Below are 20,047 nucleotides of genomic sequence, written 5' to 3'. Positions count from 1 at the left end.
CCAAGGGGCTGACAGAATCAAACACGCTGGGGAAATATTTGACACAGGGATGGTGTGTGGGCAGTTATGACTGTTACTAAGCGCAAAGAATCTGGGCAAAGGAGGGAGAAAAACAACTGGTTTTAAAGAAACAGTCTTACTAATTGCTGTTTTTTGAGTATCTCTCATGGACAAAGGATTATGGTATCTACTGAGAGAAACATGGAAACAGACCATGGCGCTGTCTACAGGAGTTTGTGATGGGAAAGGACACACAGTAGCTGCCATTTGTAGGTCAGGAGAGTGGTACCCAGCAGGGACAGGAAGTGATGGGGACCTGGGAAGCTTAGAAGGGTTCCTGGAGGTGCAGCCTGAACTGAGCTTGGAGATTCTGCACGACATTGGAAAGCAGACTGTTCTGGTTGGGAGAGATGGAAGGAACAAAGACGCAAAGGTGGGAAGTCACATGGGGAGAAAGGGTGTTAAAAGCCTAGGGCTGTAAGTTGATGGGGAGTGATTATTTTTCTTTTCACCACTAGTATAGTGTCAAGTTAGATATCAGTTGGCAAACTTTAGGAAAGAGTCGCAGCCTACATCTCTTGCCCTTGCTCCTCAACTTCCGCAGCTACCACTGAGCAGAACACTGCTCTGGGAGACCCTCCCCACCCCCAGTCCTTTGGGGGCCGACTCTCATAGCTGGCTCCTTGGCCTCCCTTCACATCTTGCTGTTTATCATCCTTTTCTCTTAACACCCTCTCTCCCTTTCACCTCTGGAACACCATAATGCCTGGACCCACCTTCTTGTCCTCCGTCAGTCCTGTTTCTTACGTCTATGTGTATCTGCATCCCCGGGCTTCTGCCTTCCCAAGTCATTCCCCACCCCCACCTACTACCTGTGCCGAGGGCGGTTATCGCTCACCCAATCCAGTGTCCTAGCTGACTTTCTGCTCTTCAGGAAGTTCCCTTATCTGTGCCAGTGCCACCAGCCAAGACCCTGGGGGTTAGGATTCTGCAGTTTTGAACCCTTGAAAGCCCCCAAATTGAAGATCATTCCACAGACATTGATTTAACATTCTCTGGATGCAAGGTGCAAGGGAGACAGAAATCACTTGAGGTCATCCAGTCAATACTTGCTTCCCCTTCAGTCTCTGTTTGCAAGGGCCTCATCCCTTTAAAGGACTTCTCTGGTGGCTCAGTGGTAAAGAATCCTCCTGCAATGCAGGGAATGTGGGTTCAACCCCTGGGTCGGGAAGATCCCCTGGAGTAGGAAATGGCAACCCACTCCAGTATTCTTGCCTGGAGAATCTCATGGACAGAGGAGCCTGGCGAGCTACAGTCCATAGAGTTGCAGAGTCAGACACGACTGAGAGACTGCATACACACATGCATCCCCTTAAAGCGCTGAGATATAAGTACCTAAGAAAGCTGAAATCCTACTTGTCTTTATCTATAACTTCAAACCACTTAAAGCTCTGCATCTCAAACTTCCTAGCAATTTGATAAGAAGCGAAGAGCATCTCCCTGGATTTCTAGGGTGGTGGTGCTGGCAGCGGTTTCAGCCATGCAGGAGGTGGCTGTGCTGGAGGAATCCTCCCCAAGGTTTAGGAGACAGGGTGGGGTGGAAGGGATTTGTATGTTCTCTGCATCTGCGTCTTGCACAGGCGACTTTGAACTTGACACCTCTGTCACATAGCCAGTGCCTGGAAACCCTGAAACTATTCCTGGTATTCATAATTCACATCGGGTAGGCCTCGGTGGTATTTATAGCACTCCCCGAGACAAGTCATTGCCAGAGGAGGTAGTGACACTTATCAGGTGTGGTGTAGGAGAAGCGGGGCTGAGTGCTTGCTTTTTCTGGCTAATTTTAGATTCTTAGTGGTTGGGGTGGGCAGGAGGGCTTATCACATAGTCAGTGCGCTTTCAGAGGCTCTGATCTCTCCGGGAGACTAGAAGTACAGACACACATGGCCATTTCTCTTTTTGGGGCTTGGCATTGCCCCAGGGTATTGTCTGGAATGTATCTCACCGCTGAGGTTCTCCCTTGCTCTGTCCCCTCTTGCTGCCTTTTGGCAGGAAAGAGGGTGTGCAGGGCTCTTTGAATTCCTAGGATTAGGCTGTGGGTTGGGGGTCTGGGGAGGAGAGGGTTTGATAGTAGGACATCATGCTTATGAACTAAGTCTTAAAACTTGTGAGTGTTTGACATGCCTTGTAGCTTGCCCCTGTGCCGTCTGCTCTTCATAAAGGGGGATCTCCTTTACCCAAGGGGGATCTCCTTGGGTTTCCAGGGGACATTTGGGCTTCCTTGATGGCTCAGATGGCAAAGAATCACCTACAATGTGGGTTCAATTCCTGGGTCGGGAAGATCCCCTGGAAAAGGGAACGGCAACCCACTCCAGTATTCTTGTCTGTAGAATTCCATGGACGGAGGAGCCTGATAGGCTACAGTCCATGGGGTTGCAAAGAATCAGACACAACTGAGCAACTCTGAATATTTGAGCTGTGAATTATTTCAGGCAGGAGTGGATGACTGCAGGGGAGCTGGGCCCCATCTTACTTGGTGGTCCAGCCTTACTGGCAGAAGAGGCTTTTCAAATGACTTGCCTCCTTGGGAGAGTGGTCTTGCCCAGATCCCGCTGGGACTGAGGGATGTGGGATCTGGAGAGGCAGGAAGCTGGCTGGTTTGTGTTGGCGCCTTTGCCGTCTTTGGCTGACAAGGCCTTGACAAGCTGAGGGACTGGACAAAAGGAAGGTGTGTGGGAACTTGCGAAGGCACATGCTTGCTGTGCCTTAGTGAGGGCCAGTTGCCAGGTGCAGGAACCCTGGGTGGGCTGCAGGGAGGGTGGCCAAGTCACATTTGGTCCCCTTCTCTGCTCGGCTTTAGATAGTTTCTCTCATTTGTCACCTTCCGCTTTGCACGCCCAGGGCAGAGTCCCTGTTCTGTCCTTTCCTGTGGCCTGTCATGTCTCATGCTCCCTGTCCTGATGTAAAGAGCAGCCGTGGGGAGGCAGGTTGGCCAGAAAAACAGGTAAAAGGTTTCCTCAGATGGTGGTGACGATTCATGTCCGACCTGCTCCTCCTCCCCGACAGTTGTCAGGCCTTGGCTTCTGTGTCGTGGGCTTTGAAAACCTCACAGGCGGCAACAATGGGATCTTTATTCGCGGCAGCTCCCGGACCAGCTCTGCTGTGGTTCTGCTGGCATCGCCGATGGGCGAACGCTCCCGTGGGGCCAGCGATGGGGGACAGAGCTTGCTCCTGTGCCTCCTTCCCCTGTCTCTCCATGCCCGAGCTGAGGCAGGGTTTACCCCCCACCCCGCCACGCATTCCTTGAGATGGGAATTAGAACTGGCAAGTTTGCAGTCGCTGTCGCCTTGGGGCCCTGGGTCCTTGTGTGATTCGCATTTCTCCTTCTGAGCTAGGCCTGATGAGAAGTGGCGCACGGATTCACTGTCAATAAAGAGCCGGGGCTGGCTGGCCCTGGTCGTCTGTCTCGTTCCTGGCGTGGCTCCCAGACCTCGAGGTCGGGGAGGGGTTCCACAGAGTTAAGAAATGTGAGTTTTGTGCTGGGTTGAGGGGTCCTGTCGTTTCCCCGACGAGTTCAGCCAGGCTGTTTCTTACTGCCCTTCTCTCCCATTTCACTTCCCCATGTGGACCTGAGTGGGGGCCGTGGTAGTGTGACCCCCCATCCCAGGAGTCTGCTCATTCACATGGCACAGGCTACCTTCGGAAACCAGTGGGTCTGGTCTACAAAAAAAGAAATTGAAACAGAGATCAATTGATCTGCTCTTTCTATCTTTCCAGGGCAGAAGCATAGATAGATAGGATGACAAAACAGGAATGTACTTCTTTCAGGAAGGGGACATATTTTATAAATCAGTGTGTGAAAGAAAAAATGTTAGTTGCTCAGTTGTGTCTGACTCTTTGCGAATTCAGGGACTGTAGCCTGCCAGACTCCTCTGTCCGTGGAATTTCCCAGGCAAGAATACTGGAGTGGGTAGCTATTCCCTTCTCCAGGGGATCTTCCCAACTCGGGGATCAAACCCTTGTCTTCCACATTGCAGGCAGATTCTTTACTGTCAGAGCCACCAGGGAAACCCCAGTAACTGTATCAGTTCAGTTCAGTTCAGTCGCTCAGTCGTGTCCGACTCTTTGCGACCCCATGAATCGCAGCACGCCAGGCCTCCCTGTCCATCACCAACTCCCAGAGTTTACTCAAACTCATGCCTATCGAGTTGGTGATGCCATCCAGCCATCTCATCCTCTGTCATCCCCTTCTCCTCCTGCCCCCAATCCCTCTCAGCATCAGGGTCTTTTCCAGTGAGTCAACTCTTCGCATGAGTAACGGTATACCTTTGCACTATTCCTCAAGCCAGAATATCTGGTGAGGTTAATTTTCAAAAGAGGAAAGTTTATTCGAGTTGGAAGTGAGAGTGTGTGTGCAAGTGTGTGGAGTGTGTGTGAGTGAAAGTGCACAAGTTGAGTGTGGACCTCTGTTTTGCAGGTTGGCAGTAGGATCATGATCTGACTAGTATTTGTGGTTTGGGCCCTTGAACGCACAGACCTGTCACTGACTGTGTCTCAGTAGTTGGCCTGTGCAGGCGCAGTTCTCTCTTCTCCTCCCTCTGATTTTCCGCTGGCTGTGTGTCCTCCAGATCATAGTTGGCCTGGGGCCATTTAGCTGTCTCTGCTCCTAAGCTTTGCACCGAGCCAAGAGGCCACTGCTTTGTCGCTCATTGTTTTTTTTTTTTCCTGCCTAAGAGGAGTTTCCCTTGAATGATCAGTTTTCACGAACAACTTTAAAAAGAGGAAATTACTAGAAAGGTAGCAGGTAACCCACGCTTCTTGTTTTCTTTGTGTGACCCACGGCCTCAGGTCATTGGTTTTTTAAAAGTTAACTGATGAATTTTGGCTGCGTTGGGTCTTCATTGCTGCTCACAGGCTTTGTCTAGTTGTGGAGCTCAAGCCCTAGGTGCCTGGGCTCAGTAGTTGTGGTGTGAGGGCTTGGTTGCCCTGTGTCATGTGGAATGCTCGTGGCTAGGGATGGAGCCTGTGTCTCCTGCATTGGCAGGCAGATTCTTAACCACTGGACCACCAGGGAAGCCCAGGTTATTGGGTTTTGAGCAGAGTTGTGGCCTCACGTGTCTGCCCATGTGCTGTGATTGTAGGGGAATGCATCTTAGGCCATTAGGGCTGCTCTAACAGTACCACAGACAGGGCAACTTATAAACAAAAGGAATTTGTATCACTGTTCTGGAGACTGGAAAGTCTACAACGACCAAGGTGCTGATGGGTTTGGTATCTGAAAGCTCACTTCCCTGTTCATAAGCTGATGGCTGTCTTCTCACTGAGTCCTTGCATGGTAGAAGGAGCTGGGGAGCTCTCTAGGGTCTCTTACAAGGGCACTAACCCCATTCACAAGGGCTCCGTCTTCATGACCTAACCATCTTCCAAATACCATTACACTGGGGGGTAGGATTTCAACATATGAATTTTGGGGGCAGGGACAAGTGGGACACAAGCATTCAGTCTTATGTAGGTGGGCAGTGATCCTTGTCACCTGTTTCCATCTAAAGTCAGTAATGTTAGGACCCAGTCTTGCATTTCTGGGACTATGAATAAGAAGAATATTGTAGCAGATAGCATTGTCCTGGTGGATTTGAGCCCTGGAAGCCTTAGATGCAGTCACATGGCAGCTGGACAAAGTGCTAGATGTACGTAGAGGGAGGCTAGTGTTGCACACCCATAAAACACCATCCGAGGAAGCCTGGGTATGGGATGTTGGGCCTTGTGACAGAAGAGTGTCTTTAGTTGGCTCTTTCAAGAGAAAAATCCCAGAGACTTCCCTGGTGCCCTGTGCTCCCAATGCAGGGGGCTTTAGTTTGATTCCTGGTTAGGAAACTGAATCTTGCATGCCCCCAACTAAAGATCTCACATGCTACAACAAAGATCAAAGATCTTTCTGCTGCAACTAAGACTCGGTGCAGCCAAATCATTAAATATTTTTTTAAAAAGAGAAAAGAAACCCGTGTTTATTTCACATGTTGTCTTGAAGCTTTGTTGAAATAGAATTGAAGTACACAAATCATAAATTTACAACTTCATGAATTCTCATAGTGAGCACACTTGTATAACCTGTGTCCAGATCAGGAAAGAGTGTAGCCAGAATCCCAGGTACCCCCAACAGCGACTTTACCTCCTCCTTGGAATCACTATTCTGATTTGACTTTTACCATCTTTGAACTTTCTGTAAATGGAATCTGCCAGTGTCTCTCCTTGTTTCTCATTGCTTTTGTTCAGCATGTGGGTTGTGAGATGCTTCCATACTGCCCTGTGAATTGTAGGCCTGTCATTCCCGATGTTGTCTAGAATTTATTCCTTTTATTCATAGGGTCCCTTCTTCTGTTCATGGACATTTTGGTAGTTTCCAGATTTGGGCTCTTATAAACAAGCTGATGTGAATATTCTTGTACGTGCATTTTGACACGGATGGATTTATTCTGAGGAGCGAGAGTTCAGATGTGGTTTTGATTTACTTTTCCCAGGGCATTCATTCGTGGAGTAAATCATGCCTGGGAATCCACCGTGGGCCAAGCTCTGCTCCAGTCCTGGGCCGACAGCTGGGAGCAAGAGGAGCAAAGCCTAGTGAGGGGGGAGCCGAGGAGTAGGGGGTAGGTATTTTGGATGAGTCTCTTGAGAGATGACATTTAAGCTAAGACTTGAAGGATGAAAGTTTGCCATCCAGGTGAGGCACCTGGGCCAGAATACCCCAGGCAGAGGGAAGAACACACTCAAGAGCTCTGAGGGACATTGCTGCTGGCTCAAGAATGGCCAGGTCAGCACAGAAAAAGTCCAAGTGTTGGCTAGACCCTATCCAAGTTGATGAGATAATGGCCTGGGACAATCTCTGTAGGAGTTAGGAGGAGGAGGAGGGCTGGGTTTTTTTGTTGTTGTTGTTTCACAGAAACCCCCAGGAGAGGGTGGGGTGGCATGCATCAGCTGTCCACAGCTGGCCCTCGGCTTCTGTCTGCAAGGCCCGTGGGCGGCCCAGTTAAGGGAAGCGCCATGGAGTTGGCTGGTTGCTCCGTGAGTCGTTAGGGCCATCTGTTTTAGGAACCAGCACTACCTGCTCGGTTCATGGTGGTGAGCCAGTGACTCATCTTCCTGGACCACCATGGTCCATATCCCCAGCCTGTGGATTGGCCAGGCACGGATGATAGAGGTGTCACCCCTTGGGGATGCTGGGGAAGTCTGCTTAGCTGGAGGGGACACTGGGTTTGGGGGAGAAGGGTGGGGTAGTGCAGTAGGCTGAAATAACGAGAGAGCCAGCACAGGAAATGGCCCTGAGCTGCGGGTGTGGCTCTTGCCAGCGGGTCCAGGCCGCCTGTCCAGGTTCAGAACCAGCACACATGAAGCCAGCTTGGTGCCAGACCCTGGTCAGAACAGGAGCCACATGGAGGCTTCAGGCTGGACACCATCCCTGGCTGAGGGCTCTTTTCGCTTGCATTGCCTCATGTCTCATCTTTAATTAAAATGCCCTTGTTAGGAAGTCATCTAGCACTGGTGAAAAGCTATGCTGACCACAGAGCAGCCACCCGCGTGAGGAGGATGTGGAAGGAGATGGGAAAACAGCTTCAGATTCCCAAGAATTCCCTTTGTGTTGTTCAGTTCAGCTGGTGGCTATGATCAAAAGAGTCTCCTGTCTCACTGGAGCATTTATTCCCCTGCAGATCAGGGTGCTCTTGCCTTTTTTCCAGCCCCACAGTTCTGGCAACCCTTTTTTAAAACTTGTGTTAATATTTTTCTAGTATTTCTTTCTACCCTGCAATGTTGTCAGAGAGTAAAGAAGACAAAGCCCCTCCTACATTTCACAAATTACTTAGGACAAAGCCACTGACTGCCATCCCCAGTTTCTGATCCCGCTTCTGAAGGGAGTGAAGTGAAAGTGTTAGTCGCTCCACTGTGTCTGACGCTTTGTGACGCCGTGGACTGCAGCCCTCCAGGCTCCTCCCTCCGTGGGATTCTCCAGGCAAGAATATTGGGAGTGGGTTGCCATTCCCTTCTCCAGGGGATCTTCCCGACCCAGGGATTGAACCTAGGTCTCCTGCATTGCAGGTGGATTCTCTACCGTCTGAGCCACCAGGGGAGCCCCTGTCCCACTTCTGTTGGCGGAGGAAATGAGTCACTCTCTGGTGTTACCCTCTGGATCCTTCTCTTTCATCCTCCTTCCTTTAAAAAAAAAAATCGAATTTTAGTTTTGTGTTTTGAATGTAGATGCTGAGAATCAGGGTTATTAATTTACAGGTCCTGTGTATATAAGCACTCCCCTTCCTGGCTTGGGGGGGTGGGGTGTCTCTCTTGGGTTTTCCTGCCACTGAGTCCTGCTGCCTTGATCCTGCTTCAGCACCCCATCCTTCTCACAGTAGATGTTCCACACTTAGCTGCTCAAGAAAACATGTCTTTTGCTTACCTAATGGTTTTTAGTTCTCATACAGATCTTTATCTCTTTGATACTACTTTCCTTGTAAATGTGAAATTATATAGAAAGTAAAGTTTGACTCATGGGGTGTTTAGTCACCAGGAAGGTACTTTTTATCCTCATTACTGTTTAGTAATGTGATTTGACTATATTTTAAGAGTTGTCTGTATTTGACTGTATTTGAAGTTACACCTGACTGGGAAGATGTAATTAGCTACAAGTGTTCTTGAGTCCACCAGGGAACCCAGATACTTGTGTTGCAATTAAATAATTAGAAATTTGATGTTGTGGAGGACCACTTTTATTCTTCTTAGCAGCCTAATATCAAGCATTCTTAGAAGCACTGATGAAATGCTCATTTTAAATGCAAATTCTTTGCTCAGTTAGAAAGAAATGAAATGTTCTGGCTCCCAGCACTCACTCTGCATTTTTGCCATTCCTTCTGATGGCAGAGGGGAGGGCTCATGACTAAATCCTTCACCATCTTTATTATGATTTCGGATTTGTACTTGCCGAGAGGAAGCCTTGCCTCAAGACATTAACTCTCTGTTGCCGTCTGTAGAGTTTTCACTAGTTTTTGTCCTTCCTCTTAAATGATTTTTGAATTTCTTCTTCCCATTTGCTTTATGGATAGTGGATATACTGGAAACTTGCGGGGAGTGTTGGTTTGTTTGTTTTTTGAGGCAAATGAAGTGTGTGAAAACCCTTCATCTTGCAGCAAGGGTGTGTGCTATTGCATTTTAGTCTTAGAAATTACACTTCCCTCTTTTCTCTTCTGGTTGTCGTCTACTTTTCCCGTGAATCCAGGTACTGTGTCCCAGCTTGGGATCTGGAGAATCATTGGGTTTGAGCGCGATGGAGACAAAGGGATTCCTAAGCAGCGTGACTGGACATGTGTTTGCTCTTTTGCCTTCGTTGAGAGAGAGAGCAATGTGGGCTTATGGAGGCAGTTTAGCATGTTAATTTTCTCCCCCTTGTCAGACAGGATATATTTGTTTTCCTAAAAGTGAGAATTCTACTTGTAAAACAATTCCTGTCTTCTGTGGTTTTAGGTACCATTGGATTGTGTCTGGAGGGGCTCAGTCTCTCAGCTCAGCTGGTCTCGTGGAAGTGGTGTCTACAGCTGGAGCCAGTAGAGAAGGTCTTGAGAATGGGAACGTGGTCTCATGTTGACTCTGTCCACAAAACTGTGACTTCATACTGAGTCTGCTCCTTAAGTTGGGGTGGTAGGCTGATCGATGGCTGCCAAATATTATGAAAACGCAAAAAAACCTTTTACATCATTTAATACCATCGTAGCCATGCTGTTTTCTTTTAATTTTATTATAAAACTTTTTTCTTTTTCTTGCTTAGGCATTTTTTCAAAGCAGAATATAGAATGTAAAATGAAGCTTTCATGTCTGTCCTTGGTTTGTTGACTGTGTAGAATGGTTTTAGAGTTGGAAGAAGGTTGTATCCAGGAACTCTCTGCTTTCATGTCTGTGAACTGAGTGATCACTGAGGATGTGTGTGATGCTTGGTGATACTAAGAAACAGGTCCGCTTTCAGCACTGCTCCTCCTTCCAAGGGAAATGTGATGGACCTGAGAGAGCACTGGTGGGAAGTGCCCCGGTGAAGGGTGTTAGGGTGAGAAACAGTAGCCACAAAGGCTTGGAGAGCTGCCATGCTGGAAGGCTTGCAGATGTAATGTTTGAGTTCAGTGCTGAGGTTGCAAAATCTCTGACAGGCTGACCTCTTTGAGTGACAGTGAACCAGAGACCCAGAAATTCAGGTGCTTTGCCCAGACCAAGAGCCCACTGGGGAAGAAGCAGGACTCATGACTTCACCCTAGTTTTCTTCCTGTGTTTTAGGTACATGTACTCAACCTCAGTACCATTCACATTTGGGGCTGGACGGTTCTTTTTGTGGGGGATGTCCTGTGCATTATAGGATGTTTAGCCCCAACCCTGGCCTCTGCCCACTAGAGAGTAGTAGCATCTCTCTCCCACTTAAATTGTGACAGACAGAAATGTCTCCAGATATCCCCAACTGTCCCTTGAAGGGTTAAAGTTGCTCCCTATGGAGGACCACCGCTTTAGATGTATATGATGCACCTTGAAATTGATAGATACAACTTTTATATTGGCACGACCCCTTTCCCCTTTTGCTTTGAAATGTGAAGGGAAAGTGTTAGTCCCTCGGTCATGTCCGATTCTGCGGACATGTAACCTGCCAGGCTTCTCTGTCCGTGGAATTCTCCAGGCAAGTGTACTGGAATGGGTAGCCATTCCTTTCTCCAGGGGATCTTCTGACCCAGAGGTCGAACCTCGGTCCCACCCATTGCAGGCAGATTCTTTACCATCTGAACCATCTCTAACAGTTAACACTGGCTCCAAGGTCATTCATGGGAAAGTGGTCAGCATGGTTCTGAACTGAATTGCATTGTGTTTGGCATGACACTTTTCCCTTGTAGATTTGATTTGGTTTTCTTTTTAGATTTTGAATGCTGACTTGTCCTTCACGAAGCAGCTTGTACTTTTAATTTTAGGCAGTGTGTGTCAATGGGGACACCGTGCACTGTGAGTGGGCGAGAAGTCAAAATATTTCCAAAGGCCAAGGAGATTTTGGCAATCTGAAACCCATGAAAATTCAAGTTCCTATTTTGTGAACCTTGAGAAGAAAACCCTGATTAACTTAAACCTGCCTGAATATAGAGCAGAGGTAGGGACAGATTTTAAAGTGGACCAGGACCTTATGAGTTAAGGATTGACTCGGGGTGGTTATGAACTGTTGGATGCAAATGGGTGAAAAGCCCCTTACTCAGAGGCCGGAGACCTGAGTTCTGTACTTGGGGCTGCCTCCAGCTCTCTTCGTGAAGTCATCAAACATTCAGGTTCCTCGTCTGCAGGAAGAACGGAGCCAAGATTCCTGCTTCCTGGAGCACGATGAATTGCAGGGTGGTGAACCTAGCCCGGGTGTATGAAACCACGGAATACTCCTAAGGTTGTTATTGGAGCCTTAATTTCACCCAGGGAATTTGGAAGATGAGGTACTTTAGCATGTACATAAATATATATATATATTTTTTAAACAAGTTTATTAAGGAAGGAACAGAAAGAACTTCTCAAGGGAGAGGTGGAACAAGCCACAAGAGGCACTGGCCACATGTACGTATTGAGTAAGTGGAAAATCTGCATAAGAATTGAAGCTAGGATATAGAACTTGAATGAAATGAACAACACCTCAAGCTTGCTATGAATGGCTTCCCAGTCCTGGTGGCCCACCCTCTTCTGTCTAGTGAAATTCTGGCAGAATTTGATAAGCCATGGGCCCAGGAATTTCCAAGGTTCCTGCTGCATCTAAAATTTCTGGTTGGAATGAAAAAGGTAGACCTTGAGTATAGAATCTTGTGTAAGTTCATACCAATCACCATGCAGGACCCTGGGAAGAGTAGACACTGATAATAAAGGTTGTCTCGTCTTTATAAAATTCAGGTGCTTCACGTTTTCCTTCCCTTTCTTTTTGGTTTAAATGGGAAAGCTTTGGCTTCCATTCTGGAGTGTGAACCTGTAGGACCCTCAGATTTTAACACTTAAGAGTTTACTTAATTGAAGGACTGTGCCAGAGGAGATAGCTTGGTGATTTCAATTTCTTTGAAATGCCTCTACCTGAATGGTGACAAGGGGGTTGGCCTATGGGCTCTGTTGTTGAGCTCAGTCGTTCAGTGGTGTCCGACTCTTGGCGACCCCATAGACTGTAGCCCACCAGGCTCCTCTGTCCATGGAATTCACCAGGCAAGAATACAGAGCAGGTTGCCATTTCCTCCTCCAGGGGATCTTCCCGGCCCAGAGACTGAACCTGCATCACCCATGCCTCCTGCATTGGCTGGTAGATTCTTTACCACTGTGCCACCTGGGAAGCCCAACCTGTGGGCTCTAGGTGGAAGTTAAAACTACTGACCTTCCAGCTTAGAGCTGGGATCGACTTAGCTGAGGAAAGAGAGACTGTTAAGACACTCTATTCATTCAAGTTTTGTTGCTGAAATAAACATTATTTAATGCTACACAGAAGTTGTTTTATTCTGTTGATGTTCACGACAGTCCTTTAGAAACAAACATCACAGGCATCAGCACGTCCCTGGGCTGTTTTCTGGAGTGGAAAGGCCACTGCCTGGCAGACAAACAGGGGAACACCTATGAACAAGGCAGGAAAATGGCTGCTGCGACCATTTGTCAGCGTGGCCTCATGTGAGGCCACTTTACTATATGACGTAATAAAGATAATTTATAATGTTTTGAAACACTGAAAACATGAAAGCAGGAGTGGGTGGTAGTGGGTTTTTCTTTGTCTTTTCTTGGCATGTAATTGAAACAGAGCTTGGACCAAATGAGAAACATTTGTGTTGAGGGGAAAATAGATCCCAGAGGCTTCTTGACTGGGGTCAGATATTGCCTCCTTACTTTATTTGGAGCATGTAAGCCGGCTTCTCATTGGAGACCAGCATAACGACGTTGCCATTTCTGTCTCTTCACAAGCAAATGGATTTTCTGACTTAGGGAAGTGTCTGGATTCTAGACCCACATAACACATTCAATGAATCAGAAGAAAAAGTGTGTGGGTTGATCTGTCTCAAAAAGAGATCTATGCCATGAGAGTGAGTTTATCAATTCAGCTTTTTTAATAATGTTACTTATCGAGATGCTGTGTCTTTTCTACAGAGGAGTGTGCCTCTGCATTTTGAAGTTGCAGCCTTTTTTGGTCCCCAAGGAACACTGAAGAAGTCTATTTCCTGGGGAGATAGAGCCTGAAGTTATGGACTAATGTGGTTGAGTGGTTGAGTTACTAGAGTGTACCCAAACACACAAAAAAAACCCCCCAAACCCATAAACCCTTGTTTAAGCTATTTGTGTGCTTGGTTTGATTCTAGAATTGTCACCCTGAAACCCATAAGCATCTTTAACACCAAGGCATACTCATTTTGTAGGTATCCGAGTCTGGACTGTTTTGTCAAGAGGCTTCACTGAGCCACCTTTATCTTTGTTGCCTGCATAGCACTCCTGCCCTCAAGGAACTCAGTCTAGGGAGGAGTATGAAAAGGTGCGCAGGAACTAACCCTCTGGATATTGTCTCACAGGGGGACAAAGGCCTCTGGCATGGCATATATGGAGAAGCAAAGACTTGAGAGGCTCAGAGGGGTCATTTTGGAGGCATGAAGGCATTTGATCTGGGTTTTGAGGGGAGGTAGATTGATATCAGATGAGGGTGTTGGGCTTTCCTGGAAGGAATGGCTTGGGGACAAACCTCAAAGGGGGCAAGGGGAAGGCAGGACGTGGTGGGGTGGGGAGAATCCCAGACAGCAAACACACTCCCAGGGCTAGGTTGCGGCTGTGGGGGTGGGAGGGGAGGGGCATCTCTGGGCAGTGGCTGAGCCAGGGGAACTCAAGAGGGGGTCAGGGTGTGCAGGGCCTTTTCCCCGGGTAGGAGATTTGAACTGCAGCTGGAATCAGTGAATGTCAAGTGCAGGAGAGAAAGGAGAAAGGAGGTCGAAAACGCAGCTCTGAAGGCAGGAGGCAGAGGCCACTGAGCGCCTTCAGTCTACTTCTGTCTCTGCTGCTGTCAGGCTGATGGATGGGGAGGCTGGCTGCTCATGTGGGCTGGGCCTCTGGGAAGACTGTTTCCTTGTATCTTTATTACAGCCCTGGGTTTTCAAACTTGATTGAGCATTGGCTGAGCTATGCTGGTCTGGGGGCAGGGAAAGGTAGTTATACCCATCCTTCTCCCCAAATTTTATTATCGCTCATCTCAGTTACCTGCAGCGGCCTCTGTAAAATATCACCTCTCTGCCTCTTCTCTCCTGTTCCTTATTATTGATCTCCTGGGTGCCCTGTGCTGGGTACTTAGGGTGCCCTCAGGGACCTCCAGGTGAGACACACCAGAGAGGAGATGATTTGGAACCCTATCAAAAGCACAGTGGTGGGGTCCCTAGAAAGGGAATTGCAGGCAAGCTGTTCATGGGACGGTGGTTGGGGGTTGTGCACTGAAGATCATCCAGCTGTGGGGGGTGATGCAGGTTGTGGCTGATTTCAAAAATAATTCATACCTTCACATGTGACTTATTTTGAGTTTCTTCCAAACAGAATAGCTTCTAAGTATGGCCAATATTTTGGGGTGTTTTTTGGGTTATTTTTTTACTCCCCCAACCCCTACCCCAGCACCACTTTGAGGCAGAACACAGGCTATTTTATTGTGTTGTGGAAGTCATTCAAGGGATCCTTAATCCATATGTGTTAAGTATTTGCTTACAGAATAAATTAATAATGCCTTAGAATTATTTTTGCTGTTTTAAAAATGCATGTAGGGGCTTTTGGGATGAATTAAAAATTGATTTCAGGGCATTTACGTCTTGATGGTTCCTCTCTCCAAGGGAACCGGAAATACAGCTATTCTGGTGTGTTTGTGGAGTGGAGTGGCAGGGGGTGGGGTCTGCACTGTGTAGGAAGTCTGGAGCATACTCCATGTGATAATGGGGGGAAGGCACCAGGAGCCCCCTGAGTATGGTCTTTTCCTGTCTGTGTTCGCTGAGATGTAAGAGAATCTCAAGGATTGAAAGTATAAGCACAGGACTTTCCTGGTGGTCCAGTGGTTAATAGTCTGCCTGCCGGTTCAGAGAGCGTGGGTTCCAACCCTGGTCCTGAAAGATCCCCCATGCCTCGGGGTGGCTGAGCCCATGTGCTGCAACTCCTGAAGCCCGTGTGCCTAGAGCACATGCTCTGCCACAAGAGAAGCCGTCTCAGTGAGAAGCCTGAGCACCGCAACTAGAGAGGAGCCCATGTGCAGCAACAAGACCCAGTGCAGCCAAAAATAAATTAAAAAAGAGGGAAAGGAAGGAAGTTTAAGCACGGTCTAGGGCCCCAGAGAGGCAGGCCTGTTATTGGAGGGTCCACCTTCATTCCTGGGCCAGGTCCTTGATGTAAAGGAACTGGCTATTGGACGTAGTGACTAATGCCCTGAGGATGAGGTCTCCCGCCTTACCGAGCATTCCAGCCCCTCCTTGGCTGAGGAGCCCCCGTCTGTGCGTTTTCTGGGTTAAACATCAAAAAGCTACCTCTGGAATCTGCTTCCTGGCTTGGCCGTCCTCCCCATGGGTTTCCCTAGGGTGGAAACAGTGACTGCTTCTGAGTGAGCACTTCAAGTTTGAGAAGGATCCCACTTAGGCGCAGGCGCAGTGAGAAAGGAGCATGAGATCATTTTTGTTCTCGTGTTAGTTGCTAAAACCCTTTGTTTTTCTGGAATTGGCTGGCCTTTAATTTTCCTGAGCTCTGAGCAAGAGTTTCCCTGTAAGCTATTGTTTTGAGTCCATCAAGAATGTTGGGCTTGCATGCATATATGTCGTCGAGTGCTTATACGCACGCGCGCACACACACACACACACATACACACACACAGGCGCACAGCAAGCTATGCCAGTCTTGAACTTAGGAGAAAGGGCAGAATCCAGAGGGATGTTCCACTTTTGAAGGTGACATATTAGAGAGTGGGTTTTGTATTTTGGCTTTTGCGTTGCTTATTTATTTATTTTTAAAATAATTTTTTTTTTTTTTAGTTTTTAAAAAATATTTTTTTGACTGCACTTAATGTGTAAAAGTCTTAGCTGTGACATATTGGATCAGTTCCCTGACCAGGGATCAAACCTTGGCCCCCTGCACTGGGAGCATGGAGTCTTCGCCGCTGAACCATCAGGGACGTCCCTTGCTTTTTTGAACTGCAGACTTGAGCTAGGAGAAGAGTAGAAGAGACATAGTGAGAGATGAGGAACTGCAGTATTTCCTTAATGGAGCACGGTCTACTGTGTGTCTATCCTTCCACAGGGTATGTTGTTGTTTAGTTGCTAAGTTGTGTCCGACTCTTTGTAACCCCATGGACTGCAGCATGCCAGGCTTCTCTGTTCTTCACTGTCTCCTGAAGTTTACTCAAGCTCACTTTCATTGAGTTGATGATGCCATCCAATCATCTCATCCTCTGTCATCCTCTTCTCCTCCTGTCCTCAATCTTTCCCAGCATCAAGGCCTTTTCCAATGAGTCAGCTCTTCACATCAGGTGGCCAGAATATTGGAGCTTCAGCCTTCATCCTTCCAATGAATATTCAGGTTTGATTTCCTTTAGGATTGACTGGTTTTATCTCCTGGCACCTTTAGGGTTGACTGGTTTGATCTCCTGGCTGTCCAAGGGACTCTCAAGAGTCTTCTCCAACATCACAGTTCAAAAGCATTCTTTAGGACTTAGTCTTTCTTATGGTCCAAATTTTACATCTGTACATGACTACTGGAAAAACCATAGCTTTGACTATATGGACCTTTGTCAGCAAAGTGATCTCTGCTTTTTAATATACTGTCTAGGTTTGTCATAGCTTTTCTTCTAAGGAACAAGCATCTTTTAATTTCATGGCTGCATTTACCACTTCAGTATTCTTGCCTTGAGAACCCCATGAACAGTATGAAAAAGCCACAGGGTATGAGTGTAGGTTATTTCCAAACCGGGTTAAAATGTTATTTGATGTCATGGTGTCAATATTTGGCTGTTGTAACTAAAACATCAGAGCTTTGTCTTCTAGTGCGTGTGCACATGCTAAGTTGCCTCAGTTGTGTCTGACTCTTTACGGCCCTATAAACCATAGCCCACCAGGCTCCTCTGTCCATGGGATTCTCCAGGCAAGGATACTGGAGTGGGTTGCCATGTCCTTCTCCAGGGGATCTTCCTGGCCAGGGATCGAACCCACGTCTTTTATGTCTCCTGCATTGGCTTGTGGGTTCTTGACCACTAGTGCCACCTGGGAAGCCCCTCATCTGTCTTTTTGGAATGGCATGCTCTTGCTCACATTATTAGAGTGAGGAGCATACTTTCCTTATTTGGTCAAGATAGTATTGGTAAGTGTACCAAAGGGATAAGTAAGTATTAGTTGCTCAGTCATGTCCAACTCTGTGATTCCCATGGACTATAGTTTGCCAGGCTCCTCTGTCCATGAAATTTCTCCAGGTAAGAATATTGGAATGGGTTGCCATTTTCTTCTCTGACAAAAGGGATAGGAATCTAAACATATCGGTCACAACTCCTTACACTGTCTACCTCTTTTCTGGCCAGTAGATGTCTTGACCGCTCATTGAATGAGCAGAATTCTCACCAGGAGGGTAAAGTAATGAGGCAGCTGAAGGAGAACATGTAAGGCCCCTCCTGCCTCTGTATCCAGCTGAGGAAGGAGATAGCTGAACAGTCCTGCAAGCTCCACACATGAGTCTGGGCTTTGTTCTTTTCTCAGCGGTTCAGGAAGACTTGCTGAGATTGTTCACGGTAACAGAATGTGCCCCAGGATATAGGCCTGCCAAGCATGGAAGAGGAAGACCAGTGAGTTCACAGAAACTCAACACCAGCATTTCCCAGAGAGATGGGCAGCATCAGAGGTCAGCGTGGCCTTAGCTCAGAATACCGGACTGTCCCAGGGTGTGGACTTGTTTAAAAAAAATAAGATTTATTTATAGATGGTGTCCCAGGGGCCAGAGCTGGTCACTGTTCCCTGGTGGGCCCCACCCTCAGACCAGTGCTAGGCTCAGTGCGGTTTTACTGCTGTGTCTTGAGCTGGGGCTGAGATGACAAGTCCTGGAGAGCCTTGTCCCTGGTCTGAATCTCCCTGTAAGAAAGATTGCTTTACTCTGTGACATACATGGAGAATAATATATGCAACCTATAGGAGTAATCTGAACATCTGGGAAGCCGACAGCCCGGCTAAGAAATCAACATTACGAATATCTCAAAAAAAAAAAATCACCCTCTATCACCCCAGAGTTATGATAAGCATCTCAGTTTTTCATTTTAACTGATCCTTGGTGCCTTTGTATGCATTCCTAAGTAATGCAGATGTTTGTTGGTTGTTGTTGTTGTTGTTGCAGCCATTTAAATTTATTTATATTTAGTTGAAAGATAATTGCTTTACAATATTGTGTCGGTTTCCGCCATACATCAACATGAATCAGCCATCGGTATACACATGTCCCCTCCCTCTTGAACCTGCCTCCCACCTCCCACCCCGCCACCCTTCTAGGTTGTCGCAGAGCCCCAGTTTGACTTCTCTGAGTCATAGAGCAAGTTCCACTGGCTATTTTACATATGGTATTATATGTTTCCGTGCTACTCGTTGCTGTTGTTTTGAAGAACTGAGTACCAAGTGCAAACCCAGATTTGGGAAGGTCCGTGTTGAAACTGTTTGGCAAAGGCTCCCAGGCACAGCCAGGGCCTCAGGAACAGTTGTTGCATTGCTGGCTGCACAGTCACACCCTCCGTCCTAAGAGCTGCACGAAGCCAGCGTTCTCACCGGTCCCTGCTCTTGTGAATCACTTTGTCACTGGGGTTGTCACTCATGGCCCTCTTCACCACGGGCTTGTACAGAGTTCAGAGAGAAGGATGGAAAGGGGCTCCTTATGCTATTAAGCCAGGGTCCTTAACCAGAGGTACAGAGAAATTTCTGGGGAAATTTGAAACTGAATCTATCATGTCCTTCCGGGGGAGAGGGTTCATCACATTTCCAGAAGAGCTTATGGACCCTCCTGCCCTGTAAGGATCAAGAACCATGTGGTCAGTATGGTAGGTTCTGTTTCTTTCTTTCTTTTTTTAATGAATCCTGGGACTCTTGAACATTCTTTGTAATATGTATGAGTCTGCTTGTGTGCAAGTCTGTGCCGACTTTTTACCAGTGAACTTGCCTAACTTGGGAAAGGGAACCCCTGTAGTTAGTTGTGCCCTGGACTGTCCAGGGCAGAATCTTTGACCATTCTGTGGGTGGCCTACCAGGCTTTGCAGTTTCTCTGAAATATTCATCTTTTACTCTTGACCCAGAGCAACTAAAATGCTAAAATGGGGGAAAAAAACTGGAATGGTTGCTGTAGTTTCAAAACAAATGACCTCACTACCTAAATTCCACTTCATGTGAAAGAAACCCTAACTTTCATCCTTATAAATAATAACGGACCTTTGGGGAAACAGACCCAGATACCCCATTTAGTGCAGGTGGGGGCAGATTTGTCACTGTCGAAGTAAACTCCCTGGAAACAGAACATGACTATTGTTACACCAACTTTGTAGTTAGTCCCTAAGAGATGGCAATTTAAATTTAAATGACTGACATTCATTTTTTCAAAGTAGGCGAGTAACTATGCTTTGTATAAGCTGACTTAATGGGAGGTACTTTCAGTTTGTTTCAGCAGTGTAGGGGATTTTCAGAATTCTCCAGCTGAAGAGTTGAGTCTTATCCCTGCTCTTTCATGGATGAGTTGATGGAAGACGTGCATGGTTAAGTGTGATATGCCCAAGGTCACATTGATTTGTCAAGGTCAGCTGGAACTAGAACCCCAGGGGAAGAGGTACCTATTTACATGATTATGTCTTAAATATATAATTAGATGACAATTCATTAAAAAAAAAAAACATCAGAAGTGTCATTTTTTAAAGACTTGGCATTTTGATCATCCATTTCATTTTAACAAGACAGCCCCCTCATCTTTGAAGTGTACCACTTCTTATGGTCTCCAGGCATGTCCCTGGAACATTCTAGTCTCTTGGGTCTATAAA

General features: G+C 47.1%; 1 protein-coding gene across 7 annotated transcripts in view; it reads left to right on the top strand.

Annotated features, from left to right (window-relative positions):
• Window positions 1-20,047, top strand: part of TLN2 (talin 2) — a 481,890-nt gene that overhangs the window by 71,333 nt on the left and 390,510 nt on the right. The window contains exon 1 of one of the 7 annotated variants that reach the window (XM_070469183.1): window positions 9,573-9,593. The exons of the other annotated variants lie outside the window; for them this stretch is intronic. The gene's annotated coding sequence lies outside the window, so the exon portion shown is untranslated. Of the gene's footprint in view, window positions 1-9,572; window positions 9,594-20,047 lie in introns of those variants that run through there. 7 annotated transcript variants of the gene reach the window in all.

This window comes from Odocoileus virginianus, chromosome 6 (assembly GCF_023699985.2).
Source record: "Odocoileus virginianus isolate 20LAN1187 ecotype Illinois chromosome 6, Ovbor_1.2, whole genome shotgun sequence".
NCBI lineage: Eukaryota > Metazoa > Chordata > Mammalia > Artiodactyla > Cervidae > Odocoileus > Odocoileus virginianus.
This window is presented reverse-complemented; position numbering and strand designations above follow the sequence as displayed.